Source organism: Eschrichtius robustus, chromosome 14 (assembly GCF_028021215.1).
Source record: "Eschrichtius robustus isolate mEscRob2 chromosome 14, mEscRob2.pri, whole genome shotgun sequence".
NCBI lineage: Eukaryota > Metazoa > Chordata > Mammalia > Artiodactyla > Eschrichtiidae > Eschrichtius > Eschrichtius robustus.
The window spans coordinates 5,816,680-5,831,404 of record NC_090837.1 but is presented as its reverse complement, the minus strand read 5'-3'; the positions used below and the strand labels follow the sequence as shown (position 1 = coordinate 5,831,404).

Below are 14,725 nucleotides of genomic sequence, written 5' to 3'. Positions count from 1 at the left end.
CCCTCTTCTTCTCCCCTCCTCCCCTCCCACTTCCTGTGTCCTGACCGTCGTCACTGTTAGTATTTAGTAGGAATTGCCCAACTCTAGCAGGGACTCCAGAGCTCCCGCCCCCAGCTCTGCGACCTCCTCTCCCCCCACGGCGCCACACACACCTTCCCACGTGTGCGCACACACATGCTATTGCAGCCTCTCTCCCCGTAGAACAAGCCCAGCAGACTCCCGCCTCAGGACCTTGTACCCCTACGACTTGGAATTCTGTCCCCCCCAGATATCTGCCCGGCTCCTTCCTTCACGACTGCTCCGCCACCTTATCAGAAAGGCTCTTCCCTGCCACCCTGTGTGAAATAAAATAGCGGCCAGTTCTCCCCTCACCCCTCACCCTTATCACCGGGCCACCATCTGGCCTGTTCCACGTTCATATGTTCTTGCGTTCTGACCGTCGCCAGGCGCTAGAATGCTACGGGCAGAAGCTTCGTCTCTTGACAAAGCTTGACCGCTGCCTGGCTGGGAACGCTTGCTCACAAGGAACATTTTAGAATGAACCAGCGAGGAGCCTTCTAGGTGGGGTCCTTGTGCTAAGTGCCTGGCCCACGGCGACTCCATTCTACAGATAAGGAAACAGGCACGGAGGGTTAGGTCAACAAACCCAAGTCCCTGCTTTCTAACGAACAGGGAGACAGTCGATTGGCAAGTGAACAAATGAACGATGGATTGCAGATAAGTGCTCCAAGAAAATGAAACCTGGGCGCGTGCTCCGCTGCAGCCCTCCACCCCACCTGGACTTCTTGACTCCTGATGTAGACCAGTCCCCTCAGTCTCTAGTTGGGGCCACGCAGGGATAGGAGGGCAGTGTCCCCAGCACCTGGGTAAGGCAGGCCAGTCCCTGAGGGCTCAGAATGAGGCCTTCTGAAACTCTTCTTCAACCCTGGAAGGAAGCAGCCTTCTCCCAGGCCCACCCTTAAGCAACACAGCCTGGCCTGAGTCAGTATTTATCAGAGCCTTGCCTGGCATCGTGTTCCCCTTGGGAGACCCGACGTTGTCCAGGGTAACGGGAGCAGGGACCCAACCCCTGACCTAGATCAAGATGGCTGGGGCAAAGGTGGCTAGATCAGGCGGCTGTGGTGTCAGATGAGGACAGGTTCCAAGAAGTCCATGCTGCAGGATTTCCTACCCTAGAGTCCTGGGGAAAGTGGCTTGGCCCGTTCTGTGCCTCAGTTTGTTCACCTGTCAAATGGGGATAATAAGAGCCTCTCTCCAAGGGCTACTGCGAGGATTAAATGAGTTGGGAAGATGTGACAGTGCGTAGAACAGTGCCCCAAGGTGACAGCACCATGAAGCTAGCTGTTCTTGTTGCTGCCCCGAGGTCCTAACTGACCTGGCTCTGCTCACCTTTCTGCTCCCATCTCCCAACCTCTCCCCCTTGTTCTCTCTACCCCAGGCTTCTGGGCCTTCTTTCTGTTCCTTAAACAGCCCCAGCTTTTTGCAGCCACAGGGTCTTTGCACTTGCTGTTCCCTCTGCCTAGAATACACTTCCCCAGACCTGCCGCCTTCTCCTCCTGCAGGTCTCACTTCAAAGCCTGCTCCTTAGAGAGGCCTTCCCTGTGTAATCCGTCCAAAATGAAAGTCCCAACCCACCAGTCACTCTCTATCAGATCACCCCATTTTATCTAAAATTGTCTTATTCGTTTATCTGTTTACTTCTTTCTCCCCCCAGCCCCCAAGAGAGAGAAGCTGGTCTGTTTTTGCGAATGGATGTGTCCCCAGCACCTGGAACAATGCCTGGCAACTAGTACATACTCAATAAAGGCTTGAAATAATTCATCTTTAATTAATCAACTCATTCATTAATTAATATAATTTCATTGAATTCCTTAAGGCCTTCAGCGGCCATCAGCTGTGGGGATTGTTTTATGTTTGCTGACTTTTGTAGTTCTTGGGAATTAACTGATTAACTAAAATCTGGGGTCTGTGCTCGCCCTGACGCCACCCCCTTCTTTGATACCCAGCTTCCCTCGGCAAGGACTGGCTCGCCTTGACCATCTCACCCAATCTAACTTTCAAGTCTTCAAGGTCCAAATGTACGGTATGCTTACCCAAGAGAGCCCCCAAGGCCACGGCAAGAGTGTTCTCATGTCACGCCACACTGTCACTTGACAAGAGAGAAAGCAGAGATGAAAGGATGTCTGAGACACGTGACCAGCCGTGACCTCGCTGTGGGGAGTCACATCCACTGGGGGAGTAGGGGGCGGTGACCTAAGAAGCCAGAGAAAAGACTTCGTCATGTTTCAGAGAGAGGCTTTGCCAGGACGAGGCAAGACAGTGATGCAGAAGGAAAAGAAAGATTAATGATAGTAAAATATTATCAACGTGCATGTCAGAGAGATCCTGTAAACGCCAAGTCAGATGACGTTCCTCCTCAGCTCTAAACCCTCCCACGATCGAAAGACAGTTAGTGGGAGTGTTGGCAAGGAGGTGGAGAAATTGGGACCCTCATACACTGCTGGTGGGGTTGTAAAATGGCACGGCCACTGTGGAGAACAGTCTGGAAACAGCTCCTCGAAAGACTAAACACAGAGTTGCCATAAGTCCCCGCAGTTCCCCTCCTGGGTATACGTGAGAGAAATGAAAACTGTGTCCGCACAAAAATTTATACACGACAGCACTCTTCACGGTAGCCGAAAGGTGGAAGCAACCCAAATATCCCCCACTGAAACATGGATAAATAAAATATGGAATATCCCACAATGGAATGTTATTTAATATTAAAAAATGAAGTACTGACCCATGCTGCAACACAGATGACTTTGAAAACGTTACCCTAAGTGAAAGAGGCAGTTACAAAAGACCACATACGGTATGATTCAATTTCCATGAAATGTCCAGAACAGGCAAATCCATAGAGACAGAAAACAGGTTAGTGTTTGCCTAGGCTGGGGGTCAGAAAGAATCGGGAGTGACTGCTAAGGGCTCTTTTTGGGGTGACGGAATGTTCTAAGATCGATTGTGGGGATGGTTGTACAGCTCTGTGAATAGACTAAAACCCATTGAATTGTACATTTTACATGAGTGGGTTGTATGCTATATGAAGTATAGCATATTTCCTGTGGTTCCCACCTCACTCAGAGTAAAAGCCCAAGTCCTCACCACAGCCCACTCTGTGAGCTCTGTGGGCCACCCTCATCTCCCTGACCTCACATCCCCCTCTCCCCCAGCCCACTGTGCTCCACCTCCTGGCTGTTCCTCAAACCTGCTGCCTTGCCCCTGCCTCAGGGCCTTTGCACTTACTGGTCCCTCTGCTGGACCACTCTTCTCTCAAACCTCCATGTGGTCACCTTCCCTTCCTTCAAGTCCTTCTTTACATGTCATCTTCTCAGCAAAGACTTCCTTCCTATCAACTTTCTCAAATTACAACCACACCCACAATCCCCCCATCTCCCAGCCCTGCTTTATTTTTCTCCATTATGCTTACCACCATCCAACTCTACATTATTCCCGTATTTTCTTGTTTTATTGGTTCTCTTGCTCCTCTGGAATGAAAAAGTCTCCACAAGGGCAGGAATCTGTCTATTTGTTCATTGCTGTATCCCCATCTCCTAGAACAATGCCTGGAACACGGTAGGTCCTTAATCAATAGGCATTGATAAACAACAGCTATAAGAGCCCAATGGTTAAGAACCTGCAGCCAGGTTACATAGCTGTGTGGCCTTGGGCAAGTTGCTTAACTTCTCTGTGCCTTGGCTTCTTCCTTATCTGTGCAGTAGAGAGAATCTCAACAGTGCCCACCTCCTGGCACAGTCATGGGATTAAATGAGCTAATCCTGGTTACACACTTATCGAGGTGCCATCCTTATATGGGATCATTACTGAGTGCAGGCTGCCACACGTGGTCCGCCCCACCTCAGCCCAATAATAATAGAAGAATTATTATTACCACCTGGAGCAATGCATGAGAGGTACTGCATGGAAGCTGAATGGCTTGATTCCGAAGAGTCATAGCTGGTTAGTGGCAGAGCGGGGATGGAACCAAGTCACTTGGCTCCAGAGCCCAGACATGAATCATTACTCTCTTTGCTGAAGAAAAAGTGGAGAGAGGGAAAAGAGGAAGTAGTTGGGGAGAGTGAGAGAAAGCACAGGGAAAAAAGAAAAAGCCAACGAGGAAGAGGAAGCAATCGCGTTTGGCCACATCTGCCACCTAGGTCGCCACTGGGTGAAGACAGACCCAGAACTCACATTCTCTGCTTTTATTCATGCAGCCGATATTGACCTACTATATGCCAGGCACTCTGCTAGGTGCTGGGGACCCAGCAGTGAACCTACAAAGCCTTGCTGATCTTCTATTCCAGCAGACAAGCAAGATCAATAAATGGTAAACATAATCATTGGTAAATTTTATAACATGCCAGGGCTGCGCTGCCCTATACGGTAGCCACTGACCACGCACGGCGACAAGACACTCGAAATGATGTTCACGTGAAAGCTGCTGTGTCCTACACATGCCAGGTTTCAAGGACTTACTGTGAAATAAAGATCGTAAACTATCTCAATATTTTTATGTTGATTACACGTTGAAATGACAACGTTGGGATATGTTGGGCTAATTAAAAATATACTATTGAGATTAATTTCTCCTGTTTCTTTTTACTTTTTAAAATGCAGCTACTGGAATTCCCTGGTGGTCCAGTGGTTAGGGCTCCACACTTTCACTGCCGAGGATGCGGGTTCGATCCCTGGTTGGGGAACTAAGATACCACAAGCCAAAAAATAAATAAAATGCTGCTGCTAAAATTTTTTTTTAATTGCACATGTGGCTCCCATTGCATTTCTGTTGGACTGGGCTGTGTTAGAGGATGATATATGATTTAGCAGGAAAAATAAGAGAACAGGGTAAGTGCCCCCAGTGGGCAGGGTTGCAATTTAAATGGGGTGGTTGCGGGAGGGCCTCTGTGAGAGGATGACATTTGAGCAAAGACTTAAAGTAAGTGCAGGAACGAGTCACGTAGATATCTGGGGAAGGTCTTTCCAGGCCCAGGCAACAAGTCAGTGCAAAGGTCCTGAGGCAGGAGTGTGCCTGGAGAGATGTTCGTTAGGATGCTATACTATCTCATTGAAGCAAATGACTTCTTAGGAGCTGTTTTTCTTCAGTAGGTGAAAATGACTCTTGCAATATTTTTTTTAACAATCCTCTTTTTTTTTTTTGGCCGTGCCAGGCGGCTTGCTTGCAGGATCCTAGTTCCCCAACCAAGGATTGAACCCATGCCCCTTGCAGTGGAAGCACGGAGTCCTAACCACTGGACTGCCAGGGAATTCCCAGGACACTGTTTTAGAATTTAGGAAAGTAGATTTTATTTGACACAGAGTACAATAGGGCTGCAGGAAGAGCAAACTGAAAAGACAAAGCAGGAGAGACACAGTTCTATTGAACAATTAAGTAACAGGAGGGCAAGTCATTAAACGAAGAACAAAACAGTTGAGCTTGATCAAAGAATGCTCTTTTTTCTAATGCCCACACTTGTGGAATTCCCGCTCTCTGTTGTCCATCGGACACACCTACTGTGTTTTGAGGCAGCAGGAGATGCAGGGGAAGTGCTTAAACTCCCCCATGCAACGGCACATCTTCAGAAATAGCAGACACCTGGTTAGCTTGACATTCTATGCAAAGATTCATAACGTGGTTCCTGCAGATGGCACAGTGACCAACCACACTGTCCCAGGCTCAGAGGGCTACCACATTCCCCCCTCTTCACGTCAAAGCGCTTCTTGCCTGCACTGATGCTGGTGCCACCCCAGGTATCCACATCCATCACCGCCGCCATTTTGGAAACACACAGACCCTTGCAGCTGTGTGAATATTAATATTAGTGGAGGTCTCCAGAGTCTCACCACCACCACCACATCCCCTAGGAGACTCAGCCAAGCCCCTACAAAACGCTGACTTCCTGCAGAATCATCCACCACCTTGGGAGTCTCCAGACGTCTTCCTTCGTTAAAAGCTGCCAGTTGAACTTCACCCTTGCCCGCGCCTCTCAGGACTTGAGACATGTATGTCTCTCTGGCAAGAGCTAAGTCTCCAACACAAAACCACCTTCCAGATCAAAGGTGTAAGTGTGTGGGAGGGTTCAGCTGGCAACCAGGAGCTAATAAATCTGCTCTGTGTCTGCCGGATCACTCTGCCTGCTCCCACAGCCCAGACGGCTGGAGACGTGAGGATGGTTTCCACTCCCAGGACCCAGGAGGCTCCTCTGAGGTCGCCTGGCCCTGCCGGACCTGCAGGGATGAACATCCATCCATCCATTCACAGAGCAGATATTCACCCAGCACCCACTCTGTGCCAGGCCTACTGTGTGCTAGGGGCAGCGGATAGAATAGCGAACAAGACAGACAGGTCCCCTCTGTCCTGGCCTCACGTTTTAGCAGGGGAGAGAGATTTTAAAACAAAACAAAACACACCTAAGCAAATAAATAAGGATTTTCTATGATGCTAAAGTGCCAATGAGAGAAACAGATGAGGTAACACCACAGAGAAATGAGGGGGTGGAGGGGTGAGACCAGAAGGGTGAGACCGGGGAGGACATTCTGGCAAAATACCCAGTAAGTGCAAAGGCCCTGCGGCAAGGAGATGTCCCATCTGTTCAAGGAACAGATAAGCAGAGACGGCGGCATGAAGGGAAGGCCCCTCAGATAGCATGACCGCCCAGTTTATATCTCTTGTCCCAATATGATTATAGCTAGCACCCTCCCCCTTTTACCCTCAAAGTTTGTGCAATAAATTAATTGTTAGGTTTTTCTTAGGCCATGGTAAAGAATTCCAATTTTAGCCGTGGAGATCTCATAGCAGAAGAGTAACCTAAATCAGAGTGATCTGATTTAGGTTTTAAAATACCTTTCAGGGAATTCCCTGGCGGTCCAGTGGTTGGGACTCTGCGCTTTCACTGCCGGGGCCCAGGTTCAATCCCTAGTCGGGGAACTAGGATCCCACAAGCTGCGCAGCACGGCCAAAAAATAAAAACTAAAAAAAATATATGGGACTTCTCTGGCGGTCCAGTGGTTAAGACCCCACGCTTCCACTGCAGGGGGTGCGGGTTCGAGCCCTGGTCGGGGAACGAAGATCCCACGTGCTGCGCGGTGCCACCAAAGAAACAAATCTTTCAATGATTGCTAATTTTGAAGTGGTGATAACTGTTACGTGAAGCATTTTCGAGGTGCATACTGCAGGATGCAGGGGAGAAAGGCCATCGTGACTGAGAGTAGCTTCAAAATAATTCACTAGGGGCTTCCCTGGTGGCGCAGTGGTTGAGAGTCTGCCTGCCGATGCAGGGGACACGGGTTCGAGCCCTGGTCTGGGAAGATCCCACATGCCGCGGAGCGACTGGGCCCGTGAGCCACAACTACTGAGCCTGCGCGTCTGGAGCGTGTGCTCCGTAACAAGAGAGGCCGCGACAGTGAGAGGCCCGCGCACCGCGATGAAGAGTGGCCCCCGCTCGCCGCAACTGGAGAAAGCCCACGCACAGAAACGAAGGCCCAACACAGCCATAAATTAATTAATTAATTAATTAATTAATTTTAAAAAATAATAATAATTCACTAAAAGAGAAAGTGAAAAGGATGGATGAAGCAGCTATGACAAAAAAACTTGATAGGTGTTGAATCTGAAAAATGGGTCCATGGAGGTTCATGGTACGATTTTCTCTACTTTTGTGTCTGTTCCTACTATAGACTGAATGTTTGTGCCTCCCACACACACAGCACGCACACAAAAAATTCATATGTTAAATCTTAACCCGGGCTTCCCTGGTGGTGCAGTGGTTGAGAATCTGCCTGCCAATGCAGGGGACACGGGTTCGAGCCCTGGTCTGGGAAGATCCCACATGCCGCGGAGCAGCTGGGCCCGTGAGCCACAACTACTGAGCCTGCGCGTCTGGAGCCTGTGCTCCGCAACAAGAGAGGCCGCGACAGTGAGAGGCCCGCGCACCGCGATGAAGAGTGGCCCCCGCTTGCCGCAACTAGAGAAAGCCCTCGCACAGAAACGAAGACCCAACGCAGCCAAAAATTTAAAAAAAAAAAAAAAAAATCTTAACCCGCAGCGTGATGGTATTTGGAGATGGGGGGGGGGGGGTCTCTGGGTGGTGATTAGGTCATGAGGTTGGAGCCATTTTGAATGAAATTCGTGCTCGTATAAAGGAAACCCCAGAGAGCTCCCTCACCCCTTCAGCCACATGAGAATACAGGGAACCTATAACCATCTATGAACCAGGAAGTGGGCTGTCACCAGACACAGAATCTGCCAGCCCCTTGGTGTTGGACTTCGAGCCTCCAGAACCATGAGAAAAAAAAATATCTGTTGTTTATAAGCCACCCAATCTGCGGTATTCTGTTACAGCAGACACAGCGAACTAAGACAATTTCCCTTTTTTTTTTTTTTTAAAGAATAAAAATACATCTCCCTGACTGCTGCTTGAGGGTCAAGAGTAAAAAGTGTGGCTCAGCTAGGATGAGAATGAGGTGGCCCTGAGCAGCCTGGGTTGTAGTGACTTAGGTTGGGGAAGCCAGCGAGACCTGGACGGATGGAAGGTGTATTTGGGACGGATGGATCGGGGGTGAGGGGTAAAGGCAGGGAAGAAATCTGTGTCATATCAGGAAGGGCTCAGTCATTCAACACATATTCATTGAGCATCTACCCTGTGCCAGACACAGTGCTGCTCTGGGGGATCCAGTGGTGGGCTAAGCAGCCATGGTCCCAGCCGTCTTGGAGCTCACAGTACTGAAGGAGAGACTGACAATAAATAATCACAGAGGTCTAGAATTACAAACTGCACAACAAAGGAAAAAGAGAGAGTTCTCGCAGAGCTTGAGAGTGGGAGGTCCTATGCCAGGATATTGTCCTGTCCCTCAAGAACCACCTTCTGCTTCTCCATCTTGATGTCTTCCCTAAGAAGGTGGCCCTCAGAAACCAGGTAAGCAGCCTCCCATGTCCTCTGGTTTCTAGCTGGCTCTGGCCACTGGGAGGTAGGAGATCTGAAGAAGTTGAGTGAGGGGAAATGAGATGTTCTCCAGCCTCCTCCGGTGGTGTGTTCTTAGTAAAGATACCGTTCATCCTTCTTTGCTACTCCTCTTATTGAGAATACATTTTCCTTTCCTCAGAATCTGGGCTGACACTGTGACCTCTGTCAACCACAGGTTGACTGTGGCAGAAGTGAACCTGGGTAGCCTCCAAGAGCGGACCTTAATCCATCAGCAGCTCTGCTTTCACCTCCTAAAACACTCCTTCCTGAACTCAGCCGCCATGTTGTGAGGAAGCCCAAGCAGCTGTGTGGAGAAGCCATGTGAGTGAGGACCATGCCCTCAGCCACCAGCCCAGCTGAGCTCCCAGCTGGCAGCCAGCATCTGTGGACCTGCCAGGTATCCTGGCATTCCAGAACTATTCAAGCCAGAAGATGATAAGAAATACTAAATTTTTGTTGTTTTAAGTCACTACCTTTTGGGGTGTTTTTTTTTTAGCAGCAACAGATAACAGAAACGCTCAGGCTGGCCACGACCCTTTCCAAGTAAGGCAGCCCCTCTCCTTCCAGGTTCCAAGGTCATTCCCTCCCCTCCAACCTTCAGCCCTAGGAGTGAGAACAGCTTCACGACTCCTTTTGTTTTCCTCACACATTTAAAACGGTCCCTGTATTAAACCCTCTTCAAAATCTCCCAGTTTTAGTGCACTGTCCCCTTCCTGCTTGAACCCTGACAGATATGAGAACTGATTCTGTGGTGAAAAAGGAATTAATTAGAGAAGAGGAAGAGAATCCTAGAGACAGCGTTCTGGGGCAAAAGCCTGGAGGTAAGAAAGAATAGTCATTAAAAACAGCAAGTCTGGAGCCAGATAATCCAGGTTCAAATCTCGGCTCACATGTGGGCATGATACTTCTCTGGACTTCAATTGCCCCATCTGTAAAATGGGGCTTATAATACCTATTTCAGAGGGCTGTGGTGTGAATCAAGTGAGCTCCTATCTGTGAAGCCCTTAGAACCTTAGCGTGTTTATTTAATAAAACAAACAAACTGGAAGATCTCAGGTTGGTAGAGGGGAGAGGTGAGAACGTGAGATGTGAGGTCAAAAAGTAAGCAAAGGTGGGACTTCCCTGGTGGTCCAGTGGTTAAGACTCCTGGCTTCCACTGCAGGGAGGCGCGGGTTCAATCCCTGGTCAGGGAACTAAGATCCCACATGCCGTGCGGTGAGGCCCCCCAAAAGAAGCAGAGGTGAGGCCCTCCTTGTCCACCATATGTCAATTCAGAAAGCCTTCACTGGCTGGCCCAGATGGGGTCAGGTCCCTCAATCGTTCATTCATTTATTCCACAAACCATGGCATGCACTGGGCCCTGCTGTGAAGATAGGCAAGGTCTTTGCCCTCGTGGTGCTTTCATAGCAGCGGAGGGGACAGACATAAGCAATCAGGCTGGGTAAAATTAGAGTGCCATGAAAATAAAACAAGAAGACGTCATAAGGAGAGTTACTTGAGATGGCCGGCCAGGGGAGGCCTCTCTGAGGAGGTGGCATCGGAGCCAGACTTTGAGGGAGAACGTGGGGACCTGTGAAAAGTGCTTAGAGCAGTGAGCACAGCACATGCCAAGGTCCTGAGGTGAGCATAGGCTGAACACATCAGAAGATCCACAAGACGCTAGGGAGGCTGCATCTCAGGGAGTGGCAGGGGGAGAAGTGGGGGACCTGGACCAGCGCCAGAGCTGCAGGGCCTTGTGGGCCCCGGGGAGGGGTCTGGGCTTTATGCCTGGGCAACGGAAAGCCAGTGCAGGATTTAAGCAGGAAGTAACTCTATCCTATTTGCTTTGAAAAAGGTTCACTCTGTGACCTCTGTAATACACCCTCCCTGAAGCAGATTCCTTTCCCTGGGAGCATTTTTCTCAGGTGCAGGTGGCATTATAGACTCAGTGGTGTGAGAATAATATCTTTGGCCCCACTGGTCTGGGACCTGTGTGAGACCGTGTCCCCCTTGCTCACAGGAAACTCTCAGTAAACACAGTTAAACAAAGAACCCTGTGAGTGAGCATACTGTGGTCCCTCTCGGCACCACCCCATCTCTGTCCAAACGGGAGTTTCTGCTGCTGGCAGCCGTGTGCAGAATGCTGTTGCCATCCATTTCTTGCCAAAGAATATTTTTGGAACCTGCTTGGACCTGGGTTTCAGCCACCCCCGGCACACACCTCAACCCGGTGCCCAGAGACAGTGTCCCCACGCAGGAAAGAAAACGGCAACTTTGCTGTTCTACAGTCGAGTGAATTTTTTAAAAGGGCAAAGGCCTTTTCTATCCTAAAGGATTCTTTGTACCAACGTTGGCCTCAACAACACTCCTGCCTGGCGGCACAGCGGCCGTCCTCTTGCTCTGATGCTGTGGGATGTGTCCCCAGGCGTCGGCAGGCCCCAGGCAGACGAGGTGGGTGTTGTAAAGGAAGGGGCCGTGACAGGAGCTGCAGTTTTCTGGGCAGGAGAGAAAATGTTCTGGCAGGAAAAACAGCAAAACAGATGGGGACCTGCTGCAGACAGAGCTGTTTAGTTAGACTGAAGCACGAACACTTGGCTTTCATTGAAAAAAGCCAGTGTACAGCAGGCCACACACGGTGAGTGGTTCTCCTGAGTTAGGAAGGGAAGCCTGAAAAACTCCGCTCAGATTTCAACAAACCAGCGCTAGTACACTTTGGACCTGAAAACAAAAGCCGTAAGAAATTGAGAAAAAGAGAGAGAAAAAGTTGGACTGTGGGGCTTTTGTGTGCTTTTAGATACTTCCCTGAAGGCTGCTGGCATAATCATGCCACCTTCACATTCCACATTTCAGTTCCTTGAACAAAGTTCACTCCCACCCCAGGGCCTTTGCACCTGCTGTGCCCTCTGCCTGGAATCCTTCCCCTGCCCCTCTTCACATAGTTGGCTCTTCATTCAGTTCTCTGCTCAAATGTCACCTTCCCAGAGAAGCCCCACCCTCCCTCACTCTCCAGCAAACCACTCTATTTACCTTCTTGAACTTTGTCTGAAATTATTCTGTTGGTTTATTCGTGGACTTGCTTTTGTGTCTGTCTCCACCCGCTGGAATGCAGCTCTACGACAGCAGGGACCTCTCTCATGCTCTCCAGTACCCAGAACCATCCTGACACACAGAAGACACTCAGTGAACATTCACTGCATAAGTAAATCAGCAAAGCCGTTGACTGTGGCTGCTGGCTACTTGCCAGAGGGTTTCACATCTGCAGCCATTGAAATGCTTTTGGCTGAAAGTACTAGAAAGCACCAACCTGAGCCGTTTAACAATGAAGACATTTATTATTTCCACAAAAGGGGGAAGTCCTGAGATGGAGCAGCTCTGGGGTTCTCAGTTTCCGTGGTCAAGGATGGACATCATTGAGCACCCACGTTCTTTCTGTCTTCCTGCCCCAGCATCTGCTGCAATGCAAGACGGCAGCCATCAACCCGGAAGTCCCCCAGCACACCACCCCCATGTCTTATTGGCCAGAATTTGGTCACGTGTCCACTTCTCAGCCAATCATAGTGAGGGAATGGTGTCAACCTCAAACTTAGCTGACCTTTAGAATCCTGGAGGGCTTCAAAGTCAGAGCTCATGCCCCATCCTCGGAGATTTTCGGGGTCCGGGGTCCAGGACTGGGGTTGGTGTTTTTAACTCCCCGTGTGACCCCCACGTGCAACGGGGGCTCAGAGCCATTCATCTCGGGCTGTGGTTCTTCGTTCTGAGACATGGGAACAGGATCGAAATGCAGATTCTTGGTCCTTACCCCAGACCTGCTGAATCAGACACTCTAGGGTGAGGCCCAGTGATCTGTGTCTTCACAAGCCCTCCAGGGGATCAGAACTCCTGGGGACTGCGAGAAGGGAGGAGAAGAATCTTCCAGAAGAACAAATGCTTTGAATGCAGCCTGTGGTTGGGAGGGAGGGAATCCCACGCTGACGGGTCCCCCAGCTCCTCTACCCGGAGACAGGCCCATGGTCTCCCATTCCATCCTTTCCTTTGAGGCCGCTGAGATCTGCAGCAGCTTCAGATGTCCCCGGGCTCTGTGACCTTGATTTTGATTTTGGCCCTCAAGTGTGGCCTGAATTGAAGTCAGTGCAATCAGCTGGGGGCTCCATGGACGACGGGCATCTTCTCTTCCAGCTCCTCTCTCCCCAGACCTGCCCCGCGGGGAAGGGAGACAGGTTCTCAGGCGGGAAGGAGTTTATTTCAGCAAGGTGTTTACCGGTCCTAAGATACTGGAATCAAGTTCCTGAAACTCTACCCTAAGGAACTCATTCAGAGAGGAGCAAGACACCAGTGGCAGTCCAGGCTTTGTTATTGATGTAACAGCATTTGAGTCGTTTTTCCTCTTCGTTCTGTTTTCTCTCCCTCCTACCCCCAGCTAACCATTAAGATTTCTCTTGTCTTGATATTTCTCGAATCCTTTTATTTCTCTCCATCTGTAGTGGGTAGAATTGTGTCCCCCAAAAAAGATATGTTCAAGTCTTAACCCCCAGGACCTGTGAGTGTGACCTTATTTGGAAATAGGGTCTTTGCGGATGTGATCAAGTGAAGATGAAGTCATCCGGGATTGGGGTGGGCCCTAAATCCAATGAGTGGTGTCCTTATAAGAGGAGGGGACACAGGGGAGGCTGGAGTGATGGGTCTACAAGCCAAGGAACGCCGGCCGCCACCAGAACTGGAAAAAGCAAGGAAGGTTCCTCCGGTAGAGGCTTTGGAGAGCACGCGACACCTTGATTTCCAAGTTCTGGCCCCCAGAGCTCTGAGAAATACATTTCTGCTGTTTGAAGCCGCCCTGTTTGTGGTACTTTGTTATGGCAGCCCTAGCAAATGAATGCACCATTTCCACCGCCTTGGTTAGACCCGTGGTTCTCACACCTGAGGCACTTCAGAATCACCTGGTGGGATGGGGGTAGGGGGGACCCAAAGAGCTGCCCAGCCCCAACCAGGGGGCCTGATTCAGTAGGTCTGGATGGGCTTATAATTTTGCATTTCTAGCGAGTTCCCAGGAGACACTGATGCTGCTATTTTGGAGACCACACTTTAAGAATCACTGAAACACCATCATCCTGCCTGGTCAACAGACCCATCCCCCAACTGGCCTAAACTGTCTTCTCCATCCTCCACCCGCAGGCAGGCAGAGCCTCTTAAAACTCACCTTGGAAACTGTCTGTCCCAGATTTAAAACCTCCAGGAGGGGCTTTCCTGGTGGCACAGTGGATGAGAATCTGCCTGCCAATGCAGGGGACACGGGTTCGGGCTCTGGTCTGGGAAGATCCCACATGCCGCGGAGCAGCTGGGCCCGTGAGCCACAATTACTGAGCCTGCATATCTGGAGCCTGTGCTCCGCAACAAGAGAGGCCGCGATAGTGAGAGGCCCGCGCGCCGCGATGAAGAGTGGCCCCCACTTGCCGCAACTAGAGAAAGCCCTTGCGCGGAAACGAAGACCCAACACAGCCATAAATAAATAAATAAATAAATAAAAACTAGTAAATTGGCCACATAAGATCTTTAAAAAACAACAACAACAACAAAAAAACCTCCAGGAGCTTCTCAGGACCTGCAGGACAAAGTCCGAACACCTTCACAAGCCACCCTTACTGCCTGGTCTCAGCTGTGGGCACTCGGAACTGACACCTCCACCCTGCTCCAGGGCACAAGAAGAAATAGAGGAAGAATCGCTTTCAAGCACTGCTTTTCTTTGACTTTAT

The 14,725-nt window shown here is 50.0% G+C and overlaps 1 long non-coding RNA gene and 1 pseudogene across 1 annotated transcript; both read right to left on the bottom strand.

Moving 5' to 3' along the window:
• Positions 1-2,216: 2,216 nt before the first annotated feature.
• Positions 2,217-12,368, bottom strand: LOC137776594 (uncharacterized). Its single transcript, XR_011076263.1, has 3 exons — positions 12,283-12,368; positions 12,006-12,137; positions 2,217-2,253 (listed from the first exon to the last, which is right to left on the bottom strand). It is a non-coding gene; the product is annotated as an uncharacterized lncRNA (long non-coding RNA).
• LOC137776792 (E3 ubiquitin-protein ligase RBX1 pseudogene) lies at positions 5,497-5,819 on the bottom strand (annotated as a pseudogene).
• Positions 12,369-14,725: the final 2,357 nt, after the last annotated feature.